We start from the raw sequence: 12,749 nt of genomic DNA on the forward strand, positions 1-12,749 counted from the left end.
TAGATCCAGGTATCAGGTCTATCTGGCAGTCATAAGACCTATGAGGAGGTAGAGAGTTAGCCTTATCCTTCCGGAAAACATCTTGGAATTCTAGGTATTCGGGAGGTAACTGGGGAGTCTCCGAAGAAATTGCTGCCAGTGCAACATCAGGTGGAGGGTGACAAGTAGAGACACATTCTGGAAACTGAACCTTTCTTGCTCGCCAATCGATCTGAGGATTGTGTTTCTCTAACCAAGGTATTCCTAGAATAATCTGGAACTGAGGGGCCTTGATCACATCGAACACGATCTTCTCATGGTGTCCATCTTGACTTACTAGCGTCACTTCTTGAGTGGTATGCGTTACTGGTCCGGAGGCTATCTCCGTACCATCCACCGTAGTAATAACGTCCTTTACAGCCTTGGGACAAAGAGTTAGATTCATCCTCAAAACCATTTCATGATTCACATAATTGCCGATGGCACCGCTGTCGACGTAAGCTTCAATCGCATGTAATCGATCCGGATGATCAGGGCTAATGAGGACCATAGGTATCACGAAATGCGAGGTCACGGAACTGGTTTTAACGCTCGGCAAGAGGACCTCTATTCTTGTCGGGCGAGGTCGTTTCCCTGCTCAGAGTTTGTGACCTTGGTAACTGCAGCTCCTGCTGCCTTCTTGGCTGGTTTCACCGGACAGTCTCGAAGAAAGTGCCCTGAGTTTCCGCAATAGAGGCATAATTGCAACTGTTTTCTCCTTTCCCGCTCTTTTTGTGTTAGTGGTCCTTTCAGGCCCCCTATTTGCATGGGTTCCCCGGAGTCTACTCCTTTGGAAGGAGTTGGTGGTTTGGAAAATACCCGAGCATCAAACTTGGAACGATCGGCCTTCCTGTTCTGCAGTCTGTGATCTATTTGAACGACTAAGTCTATATAGTCCGAACAGTCTTGCGGGGGATTCACTACTTGGGCTAACACATCTTTGAGCTCTCCACGTAGACCTCTATAAAACAGCGTAATCCTTTTGTCCTCAGGCCATTGAGTTTCCACTATCAGTCTGTTGAAAGACGCAATATAAGCCAAAAGGTCTTGATTACCCTGTCGCAACGAAAGAAGCTCATTGTCCAAGGCCTGCCCCTGTGAATGTCTTGCGAACAGTTTTTCCATACTGAGCTGAAAAGCTTGAAAATCATGGAGAACCGGATCATCTTGATTAACTAGAGGGATCGACCAGTCTGCCGCATTGCCACTAAGGTACGAAAGCACGAAAGCTACTTTAGCTTGATCAGTTGGAAAGGCTGCTGGCCGGCATAAGAAATGCAACCGGCACTGATTAATAAATACTGCAAACCTCTTTGGGTCACCAGAAAATCGTTCCGGCGGAGCCAGAGGTACATTCCCAGGTAGGTTGATCTGCACTGGATTCATAGAGGATGTTGAAGGAAGATTTGCCCCTGATGCGGGTAACAGGGTCTGTCCGGCTTGTGACTGTAGCAATTGTCTAGCGAGATCGTCTGTTCGCTCCTTGGAAATAATCAGTTCCCTTCTTAGAGCGTTCGTTTCCTGACGGGCTGCATGCACTTCTGCTCTTAGTTCCCCAAGTAACTGGGCTAGCTGGTCGGTATCCGAGGTTTCCATAGCGCCTGGGCGGGAGTTTTGCGGTAGGCTTTGCGTTCTGTAGCGCTCACCTGATTCCCGCAGAGGCGCCGGTCTTGACTGGGCGAATACCTATCTTCAAAGGTGATGTGTAACACACGGTTGGCTCTTTGGGCTGGACCTCTGTGCACTGTATGTCTGACTCGAAGAGTAAGATGTCTGCAGATAGAAAATATGGGATTAATGAACTGGGTTATTGGGTGTCTCTCTCTTCTTCCCTTTCTCTTCTCCTGTAGAACCCCAAAGGTTAACGCTCTCACCTTAGGTAAGTGAACGCCGTGCTCTCCATCTGCCTCGGGGCAGGGTGCCGTAACCAGTTTCTTCACTGGATAAGGGTGCAGACCTCTTGACTTCAGAGGACTGCTGTCCGTCGTTTACTGCACGAACGGTAAGTTCCGAGCATTTCAAATGTCTTTAAAAGTCTTTTGTAATGATGTCTCTTGTTTTGCAGGGTTCCGGCGATAGCGGATGACGGGCCGAAGTGAGTTGAGGATGGAACCCGTGTGAGGAATAGAAGCGCCTGGAAGCACGTAAGTAAGCGCTTGTTGCCTGCTTCACGATGCGCACTAACTGTCCTTTTATCTTGCAGGTACAAGTTCGGAGCTGCTGAAGGGTGCCGGAAAACCCACTGGGTTCGGCGTGGGAAGGAGTAATGGCACGTGAGTATTAAAGTTACCCAATGTCTTTAAACGCACCTTCTTTTGTCTTTCAGATGCGGGATGCAGCGCCGAAGGCCTCCGGAGCGTGCGCAGAGTTGGTGAGCTTTTGTCTTTCAGATGCCGGAATGCAGTGCGAAGACCTCCGGAGCACGTGAAGAGTAGGTAAGCCTTTGTCTTTCAGATGCCGGAATGCAGCGCGAGGCGTTGGTGACAGCCAATGGACCAGGTAAGAGATGCGCTGCCACTGAAGACCGTAGTGCTAACCTGTTCTTTCTTTGTCTTTACAGGTGCTGCTGAAGACTGGATTCAGGATGGTAAGCCTTTTTCCCTTAGGCCCAGGATCAGATGCAGAAGACACGATGAGCGTTCTGCTGCAGAGGATGCAGAATAACGCAAAGCAAGATTCATCCATCGGGTGTGGTTTAAATAGCCTCCTGTAGTGCTTAGATGTCTCCTTCCACAGCCTCGCCTAGAAGAAAAAGAGTTCCTGCTTTCCAGAAGAGTCCCAGTGTTCTGAACCTAGGGAGTGGCTCCTGCCCCACCCAACAGGAAAAGTAGTCCCAAACAGAAGAGGATCAGAGGCTCAACTGGCAGGGAAGTAAGCAGCATGGTCTTCTGCAGGTAAGTCCACCCAAGCATTATGAGCCCGGCGCTTCCAGCGCTGGGGCTGGGCATATTTATGAGCCTGGTGCCACTGGCGCCAGGACAGGGTCCAAAAGGTCCCAATTGGGACTGATTGGCACTCGGAACCTGGGTTATGGGTCTGCTTCCAAGGGAGTTGGGTAAGTCCTGACCTTTTGGAAGCAGAGATCATGACAGCACCCCCCCTCAAGGCCCCTCCCAAACCGAGCTTCTCCGGGGGTTTGGGCTTGTCAGGAAATGTTCGGTGAAATCTTTTGATTAGACGAGGAGCGTGGACATATTCTGCAGGTTCCCAGGAGCTAAAGACTTGGTAGAGTCTCTCCCAGGGGTTATTCACCCAAGAACAGGTCATTGGGCTGTGTTCGTGCTGGTAGAGAGATTCCCAGACCCCCCTTTGTTTGCATACATTAACTTTGGGTTTCACCCTAAGTTAACAGGGCAATCCAGACGTGGACCCCTTGCTCACTGTTCTTAGAGAGGCAACAGTTTCACCTCACTGATGATGCCCAACAAGGCTGAAACACGTGTATGGGGTTACTGATGGTACTCTTGTTCAGAGGAGAATTGCCTAGCATTTCGGCGCTGGACTGCCCCTGGGCAGGACAAAGGCTGATATGCGGGGAAATTTCTTCTCTGTGAAAAGGACAGTGAGCTAAAGACTTGGTAGAGTCTCTCCCAGGGGTTATTCACCCAAGAACAGGTCATTGGGCTGTGTTCGTGCTGGTAGAGAGATTCCCAGACCCCCCTTTGTTTGCTTATATACCATTGGTATGGTCTGAAGGCGCTTGTAGGTTGAACGCCCTTGGGAACCGAAGTTCAGATCAGTAGAGAGAGTAGGGAGAGTCAAAAGGTGCGTGTGAGCACCGGGTATGTGTGCAGCTCGTGCGGTACTCGTGTAATAGCTGCTTCTTAGCAGTAGGTGTGGTGGTTGAGAGATCAGGAGAATGTGTTCGTTCTGGCAGGATTTATCCGGAACGGATGTGGCTGCGTTAGGCCTGAGGAAAACGCCTGGCTGGGGGTGTGGAACCAGCAGTGATTACATAGAATGATGTGGAGTAAGCGGCGGAATGTTGGTATGAGAACAGTTATACCGAATGGTGTCATAGTATCTCTGTGTTCTAGTTGAGTGGTGATGTAAGGAGAGAGTAAGCATGGTGGTGTGGTATGATCGGTTATATGCTCTTTCACTGAGCACACTTCTAATTGCAACTTTCCCAGAGAGGGTACTGGGCACACTTCTAGATTCAGTTTACTAGAGGCTATTGGGCACACTTATAAATGAAACTTTCCAGAGTGTCTATAGGATACAATTCTATAGTCAACTTTCACAGATGCTATTGGGAACACTTCTAAATTCAACTTCACAGAGCGACTATTGGGAGCACTTCTAAATTCAACTTCACAGAGCGACTATTGGGAGCACTTCTAAATTCAACTTCACAGAGCGACTATTGGGAACACTTCTATAATCAACTTTCACAGAGGGTATTGGTTACACTTCTAAATGCAACCTTCACAGCGATGCTATTGGGCGCAATTCTAAATTCCATTTTCTACGTAGTGGATTCTGGGCGCACTATTAAATCAATTTTCAGAGAGGCTTTTCCAGAGAGGGTGTTGGGAACACTTCTAAATTCAATTTACTAGAGAGACTATTGGGGACTGTACATGGGGACACAAAGTATCACTTTCACCAAAGGCGACACAAACTATTGCACTGGGCAGGGAACATAAGAATGTTGAGCAAATGGCACATACAAGCAAGTAGTCTGGGCATGGCGGTCTGGGCATGGCGGAAGGGAAGAATAACTGTGCAGCTGGTAGGGTGGGTAGGGTGGTAGGGTAGGGTGAATAACTGTGCAGCTGTCCTCTAAGCTTCCTGATATCTGGATGTAACAGGCGTCGAGGACCTCCTGCAGTGGTCGTATCCGCAGCCTGCACAGGCGCACAAGGTATATGCATGACATAATGCCAAGGAAGGACTTGTACCTCACCCTTGACCATATGTGCAGAAGTTAAGCTGTCAGGAGTCCGTGTTATGGAGCCAACACTTCGTGCTATGTTTGAACCGGTTGAATGAAGGTTCTGCGCGTAGATGTGGGGGGATGGTGTTCCATAGTTTGGAAGCTTGTACTGGGAAGCTAGCTCCACCCGAGTTGAGGAGTTTAAATCTTGGTATGGTCAAGGTGTTAGTTTGGGCTGCTCTAAGAGGTCTCAAGGCGGAGTGTGGTGTGAAATGGTTAGTGAGGTATGCTGGAGCAAGGTTAGCCCTGACTTCGTGTGTGAGGGCAAGCGTTTTCAGTGATATTCTGTGCTTGACAGGGAGCCAGCGTAGGTTACGTCTGGTCTCAGATATGTGTGCTTTTTTGCTAGTAAGTGGAAGGAGCTTACGACATGGTGTACAAAGAACAATGTTCATCCTTTGCGATTCCAAATGCATGATGTACTTCCATACCTGCTATCACTGCCAGGCAGTGGCCTGGCACATTCTTCAATTAAAGTTCACCTGGCCTCAATGTCAAAAGTCACTTGCACCGAAGCTGCACCCTCGCTGTGGTTGCATGGCCTAGTCAAGGCATTCCTCAAAGGTCATTTTCCATGCGTTTCCACCAGTGAGGATGTCAGCTCCTGCCTGGGAACTCAATGTGATTCTTTCTAAGCTCATGGACCCTCCCTTTGAGCCGTTGGCGGATATCAAATTCCTGTCCTGGTTGCCTCTGTGAGTAGAGTGGGGGAGTCCAAGATCTGTCTTGTAAACCGCCCTACTTCCACAAATCCAGGGTACAGCTACATACTAATCCTACCTTCATACCAGAGGTTTCTTCATCATTTCATCTTAATGAGCCATTAGCCCTGCCTGTTTTCTTTGACTCTCCTCCGGCAGAATGTTCGTGCCTTCTTTGGGCGTTATGACGGCTTTAAAATATTATATGGCCTGTACCAAACAATTTCGTAAGTCATCCCAGCTGTTCGTAGCTTTTGGTCCCATGACGGTGGGCAAAAGGCTTTCTAAAGCCACCATTTCCAGATGGTTGTCTTCCTACATTTCATACTGCCAGTGCATCGTCAACAGGCCGCTTCCTGTAGGCCGAGGGTGCACCCCACCAGGGCTGGCTCTTCCACCACAGTGTTTCTCTCTAATGTCGGACATCTGCAGAGCAGCAAAGTGGAGATTGGTACATACCTTCACAAGGTTCTACTTCATCAACCGAGACTCCGCCTGTACTTCATCATATATTTGCTTCAGAGGTGGCTTTACCGCAGGTGAGCCTTCTACTCCTCCCATTTTGTATTATATGCTTATAAGGGTACTGCTTTGTAATTTCTTCACACAGCATGTGAATGTATGAACAATCTAGTGCTAGAGAAGGGATCATTTACTTACCTATAACTCCTGTTCTCCAGCATTGGTATCTTTAATAGATTCACATATGACCCTCCCTCCTACCCCACTTCAGACTCTTATTGGCTCATGTTGACACTTTCCTGTGCGTTGTACTAATCTGAAGTGAGACTCTAGGGGAGGGGCTGAGGGAGATGCTGCCCATCTGCAGGTTTGAAGTACAAATAAAACTGCTCTCTGTTACTGTGGATTACCTGCCTGACAACAGGGAATATTCATACAGCATCTGAGCCTAAAAAAGATACAAATGCTGCAGGACAGGAGTTACAGGCAAGTATCTTATTCTATCATTCCATCTTCCATTACCCAAAACATTCTGTATGGGATCTTGGTCAAGTGCTGACCCAACTACAGAACACAATATGGCCTCATGCAAGTGGGACATTCATTTTGACAATTTCACAAATATCTTACCAAACCTTAGTTCAAATACAGTGCGCCTAGTGGTAATTGTAAAACATATGCGGATAGACCAAATGCACAGCAAAAGCATTCAATGAAGTAGCCTACCCGACTCTTTTTCATCCTTTGTAGGGTCCTTATCAGCGTCTACAAAATGAAATACAGTGGTTGAGTGGATACCTGCAAAACTGCTTCCCATTTCTTCTTCCATTCATCTCTAGTTAGGGTAATTATGGGGCACCATAATTACTCCCAGTCTTCCACAATCTTCATCTCAGCGTGGTGACCTCCCCAATCAATGAAAGAGAATTTAAGCATGACACCACCTACATATAGAGGATTCCAACTCTGAACAAGATGATTATATGTTACAATTTATGTGTCTGCAAATGTAAATTCACTGTTATAGTTCATTAAACAATCCTATTCTCACGCCATTAAATAACAGGGTGACACACAGGATATCTGTGTAAGACTTGTCTTCCAGTTCACAGTCTTAGACCCTACCATAATTCCCTTTATTGTACCACACTGAATCTGAAAACGAAACAGGTTCTAGGAGGTATTTTTAGATTTTCAAAAATCTTTAAGGCACAGCCAATCGGCCTGCTTTCAGGGTGTATACATTGAAAGTGAAGCTAATTGCCTAATTGTCGGTTCAAATATTCTCAACTGAAAAATTCTCTGATAAATTTTCATACTATTGTACAGGAAAACCATGAATTGCTGAAACATTCTGACAGGAAACATGTGCTTTTGATCTCATCTTGTATCTCTGAATGTTTGTTGTGGGGCAAATACATGCAGAAACAGTGCTTAATTTGCTGTGCTAGATTCACCTGCTTACCTATGAGAGCTTAGACTATGCTAAGCAGACTAATTGCTGTTTAACGGCATATGACAGTGGTTTAATTTGCTTTTCACCACAGCAAGACTTAATGCACTTTATTCACTTTTGTCTGGCATATGCCCATATAAGAAAGAATAAATGACGGTCTATTTTAAGGCAGGCAGGATTTTAAAAATGACATCCTGCTTTATGTTTTCTATAAAGGCCTGAATACCCTGTTTTTGGATGTACATTGTTATGCTATATCCGGCAGGCTCTAACAGTGAGGAAACATGTGTTAGGCAGAAACCTGTGCAGTTCCCTTAGGGACCACTGCAAAAAGTTTAATACTACAGGTGTTAGCAGTAAACCCAATTGGTAGCAGTCTACACCACCCATATTTACCTGGTAGCTGTGGCTGAGCAGTCAGACTTCACTCAAGAAGAGTTAGGCAGTATTTAGAGTATACACAATAGGGCTAAAAATACAGTAGCAAAAGCAAACACTGACCAGAGCTTTGGTATAAAAGTATATAATTATTTATTTAAAAACACACTTGTAAAAATACACTGGCACTAATATGTCAAGCAAGTTCAAACACAGTCACTAGAAATATATACACCTCCCTAATTAATTATTTGACAAGTGTAGGTTAGTACACCACTTATTTAGCAAAACAGAGGTGAGCGTGTAACCATAGATGGCACTCCAATAATTATTTAAAAAGGGAGAGAAAAGGCAGAAATAGGAAAACACACAATACCAACACTTTTAAAGAACCCCAGCAAGTCAAGAAAGGCAGGGTCTACTGTAGAGCAAAAAGTTCATAGGCCAGGCCCACTCTTGGAGAGAGCAAGGCGGAATGTGCCCAAGATCACACAGTGGAAATGCACTAAAAGTCTTTGCAGGAAAGTCAAAAGGAGGTCGGATCAAGATAGAAAGGTAATGTTAACGGGTCCGAGGTCACCCCAGGATAGAGAGTCAAGGATTTACGGGACACCTTGAACAGTCTGTTGCAAGAGAGACCAGGCGGGACACAGTACCTGAAATGGCGAGAAAGTTCCAGCGGGGGCAGTTGTTCCTGGCAGCGGGTGCAAGTCGGTGCTTCGTCCAGGGGAAGAGAAGATCTTGACGTGGAGGAAAGCTGGAGGTCATTGCACTGCAGGGAAGAAACCAGCCGCAGAGTTTCCCGGTTAAAAGGTACTACCCTTTTATTCACGGTAGTGGTGAAGTGTGGCTATCCGGCCGCTGGGGTGCTTGGCACGGGCGATTCAACCACGAGACGATCCAGGAAGGCGAAAAAGGCGAACTGGTTAGCCCCACCAGCTCAAAGGAAGACGACTGTCCTGGAAGAAGATCTTCTCTGTCGTTGGGAAGTGGTGAGTTCGGTTCAGCAGGGCTCCACCGGTGGTGTCGTCGTTTGCAGGTCGGCTCAGCTTCTCCCTCTTCGGATTCTTTAGGTCCTGTGGCGACTTCTGAAGTTCCAGTCCCAAAAGCCCTGCTTTTATGCAGAAAACTCCCATTCATCAGTCCTGGCTGTCACTCAAACATGCTAAGTGGTGACGCGGGTGGCTCACCACTGGGCCAATCACACAAGAGTGCGACTTGAGTTGCCGAGGCAACTCAGTCCAGGGTGCCTATTCCCCCCTCCCACACATCCTGTAGACCCAGACAGATTGGCACCACTTTTGGAGGCTTCTGTGCAGAAAACCGCCAAAAGTGGAACAAAGGGCTTGACTTGGGTTGGAGTTACAGAGGCCACCACAAACGCCATTTTAAAACCGAGTCCTGGCAAAGACCCAACCGGGGAATACATATTAAATAAATGAACATTTATAATGAACAGTATCTTTAACATTGCACCAAAAAAGTGGTGCGTTTAAAATGAATGGGAAAATCCCATAGGAAATATTCCGGTGGAATATTTCTCATGGTAACCACTGCCACCAGCCAGAAACTCGACAAGGGTGGACTGGACAGTGCCCCCTTGAAAAACAGACCCAAGGGCAATCGAATTACCCCTACCAGTACTTCCACAATATGATGGTTTGTACTGGTTCTGTTCACAATTTAAGACTAGTAAAGTCAATGGTGACTTTACATGCCCTGGGAGACAGTAGTCAGTCCCAGAGTATGGAGTCTATTTGGGGGCCACTATGACACCCCTGTGTTACTGCTCTGAGGGTGCTGTGTAACACACTTACCAAAAACACATGAAGCCCTATGGAGTAAAAGACCTCATAGCCCATAAAACACATTACAAAGTCAAAGGAAATTCCCAAATCATGCCTAAGAGTGGGAGAAAAAGAGTCTCACTCTTAGCAGGAGAAAACATTAAACCCCAAAAATCCAGCAAAGCTGCTGGGGGACTCACTAGGTTTGGGAAATTAGCCTATACAGAGAATTCTCCCTAACAACATGTATTAGACAGTAGTGTATGTAGTTATATCTTATTGATATGCCAGGTTCATAACTATGAATTGTTTCTTTTTCAATACAGAGATTGATGCTGCCCTGAATGCAAAAAGCTATGCTGTGAATGTATTTTAAAAACATATATTTTAAAGAGTATTTATGTGTGTGTCTGTATATACGTTTTATGGCAATTCAAACCAAAATAAACTTGAATTATTCATTCATTTACCAGATTGAATTCTGACACCCTGGAGGTTTTTAGCTTGCCATCAGATGGGGATACTGTTGACTCTAGAAAGGAGGGGTTCATGCAAGGATTGAGCATTTGCCATCTGCAGAAAGAATGGATCTGCCTATCTTTCCAGGGGCTGGGAACGTTGCTTGTAGGAAAAATGGCTATTTCACTCATGGGAAGCTTAACCGGTCACATGCAGAAAGGATGGCTTGCAGTGAAATTTCTAGTTAGCCTAAAGAACACATGTTTGAAGCCTAGCAGTGTCAGCTCAGCCCTTCACCAGGTCTATACATTGAATAACATTACAATGGCTATAACAGGACCTATTATTACCGGGCTTAGATGTCAGAGGAAACCGACAGGAAGCTCTGCACAAAAACATTGGGCCTTTTTGCGACTTTAGTGCTAGATCAACGGTAAATCTGCCGATGTACTACCAAATTCTTTTACCTTTACTTCATCTTGGTCCTGTGGTCTTACCACAGGATTACGAGTGGCGGGCCGGTGGCGTTAGTCCACATTTTTGGAGTCCATCGGGCTCCATGGTGATTTTTAGCAAATTGCAGAAAGTGCTAATAATGTACGCTAAATCCAACGAGTTTGGGAGGTAAGGTGGAAGATTTACCTGCAGATTTTTGCTGGATGTATATCTACCACCTTGCAACCAGAACTCATAGTACGACTTTGCGGTATTACAGTGGTAAAATGGTGAAAACATAATTACAGCCACTTTACTGTTACTTTTTGCCACACCGTCCATCTCATAATGAGAACCGTTATTTACAATCTGATGAAGAGAACCTATTAAAACAGTATAGACCTTAGCACATAGGTACACAACCTCCCATCTCTCTGGCTGGATGGTCCAGACTACTGTCACAGGGATGCAAAGACACCCCCTCCAGAACAGGATGGGCTGAAGTGGTTAGCCCGTGGGGTCAGAACCTTTCACCTTCTGTATAGGAATGGTGTCAGTGGATCAGAGCAGGTATACAAAGTTGTTCACATCGAATAGTGGATAGGTCCAATGAGACTAGAAAAAGACAAAGGATTTAACAAAGAAACAGACCTCTCTGAGACTTGATATATATAGGGCTGCTCCCTGCAACATGTGGTTTAACAAATTGGCACAGGGATGGATATCATTATCAACACCAGCCTTAATCAAGACTGGATGCATTCATTTGCATGTGGACACCTAACGCCTCACCCGTTGAAACGTTCAAGATGGCGAATCTTGGTCTCTTTTTGGAGGCCTCCCATTGAGGCCATAGAATTTCTTTGATCATCCATTCTTTGGCTTCCCTCTAAAGGTGGGAAATCTTTGATGTTAGATGCAATGCCAATGCAGTACCTGGCCTATTACAGCAAAAAATCCTCTAAAGATAAGGTGTTCTGTATTCATGCCCTTCACTTCTTGCCCTCTCTCTGGAGAGATGTCATCCAAAGGTGAGGGGCTCCTTCCTTTTCCTCATTTATCACCTTGTATCAACCATACCCCACTCAGTGGTCCACCTCTGTCCATCCCTGTTGCCCTCTTCGATGTTAGCCCGGCTCTGCTCTCTGTCCGCGTATTCTTATGACCCCCTTTCCATGATCCATCCACATCAATCTACATGCATGTCTCCAGTCCAATCCAGCTGAGTGGTTAGCGTGTATAGGGTGTAATTACTACTGCACTTTATTATCCTTCTGGTCTGGATTTATGAGCTCAACAGTCACTGGAGCTGCAAGCATATTACAATCCATGGGTGGTAGATACATTGGGAAAAGCATAAGTGAAATGGAAGAAATTATAATTGTACTACAGAGAAGAACATGATCTCATGAGAAGCACCAAAACATTTGTTTTTGTCCCATTGTTTCCCAGAGCACTTATCAAATTGGCTGTGAACTTGAGGATGAGTTGACTTTGGTAGAGCTGTGGCTACGGAAGTTTCACTTCTCTTCTGCTTAAAACTTGTGTGTGTTGCTGCCTCTTTGTGATTGTGTAGCATGGCACTGTCATGTTGGGCATGCGCAGTGTGTGGGCCAGCAGATTGCACCTCCACGCTTGCAGGCAATGTTGCATTAGCCTGACCAGCATAGAACTATTTGTAGAAATGTTACAGGGCCAGGATGGCAGCATGGCAGACCCATGTGCTGCATGCTGTGTCTTGAGTTTGCAAAGTAACAGTCAGCTGCAGTAGTCAAGGCCCAAGAAGAAAAACAACCTTCCCAAGTCCAATAAAGAGCACGACCTGCTGAAAGTAGGATGAGGGGGTTTGGATGATGTCATCATGACAGTATTATTGCCAGGCCAGCACAGGAGTCCAATATAGATTAAAGTCTGTGTGCGTGTGGCATAAAACAAAAGTAGCCCCACCCCGTGAGCCCTGCTGAAAGGGTGCGTCAGAGCTCCTCGAAGAAGCACATGCTGAGCCTCAGACTCTCAGTCTGGACTGGGGCATCATGCATGTGCAATGTGCATGTGGATCATGCTGTCGCAGGCCATGCTAAGCTCTACATTAAGTGAAAGATGTAATTAGAAAC

At 46.1% G+C, this 12,749-nt stretch overlaps 1 protein-coding gene across 1 annotated transcript in view; it reads left to right on the top strand.

Moving 5' to 3' along the window:
- The window catches only part of LOC138526213 (ATP-binding cassette sub-family C member 5-like), a 2,857,657-nt gene that overhangs the window by 1,750,422 nt on the left and 1,094,486 nt on the right, over window positions 1-12,749 (top strand). The window lies entirely within an intron of this gene.

Source organism: Ambystoma mexicanum, chromosome 7p, assembly GCF_040938575.1.
Source record: "Ambystoma mexicanum isolate Mex_15411 chromosome 7p, UKY_AmexF1_1, whole genome shotgun sequence".
Taxonomy (NCBI): Eukaryota; Metazoa; Chordata; class Amphibia; order Caudata; family Ambystomatidae; genus Ambystoma; species Ambystoma mexicanum.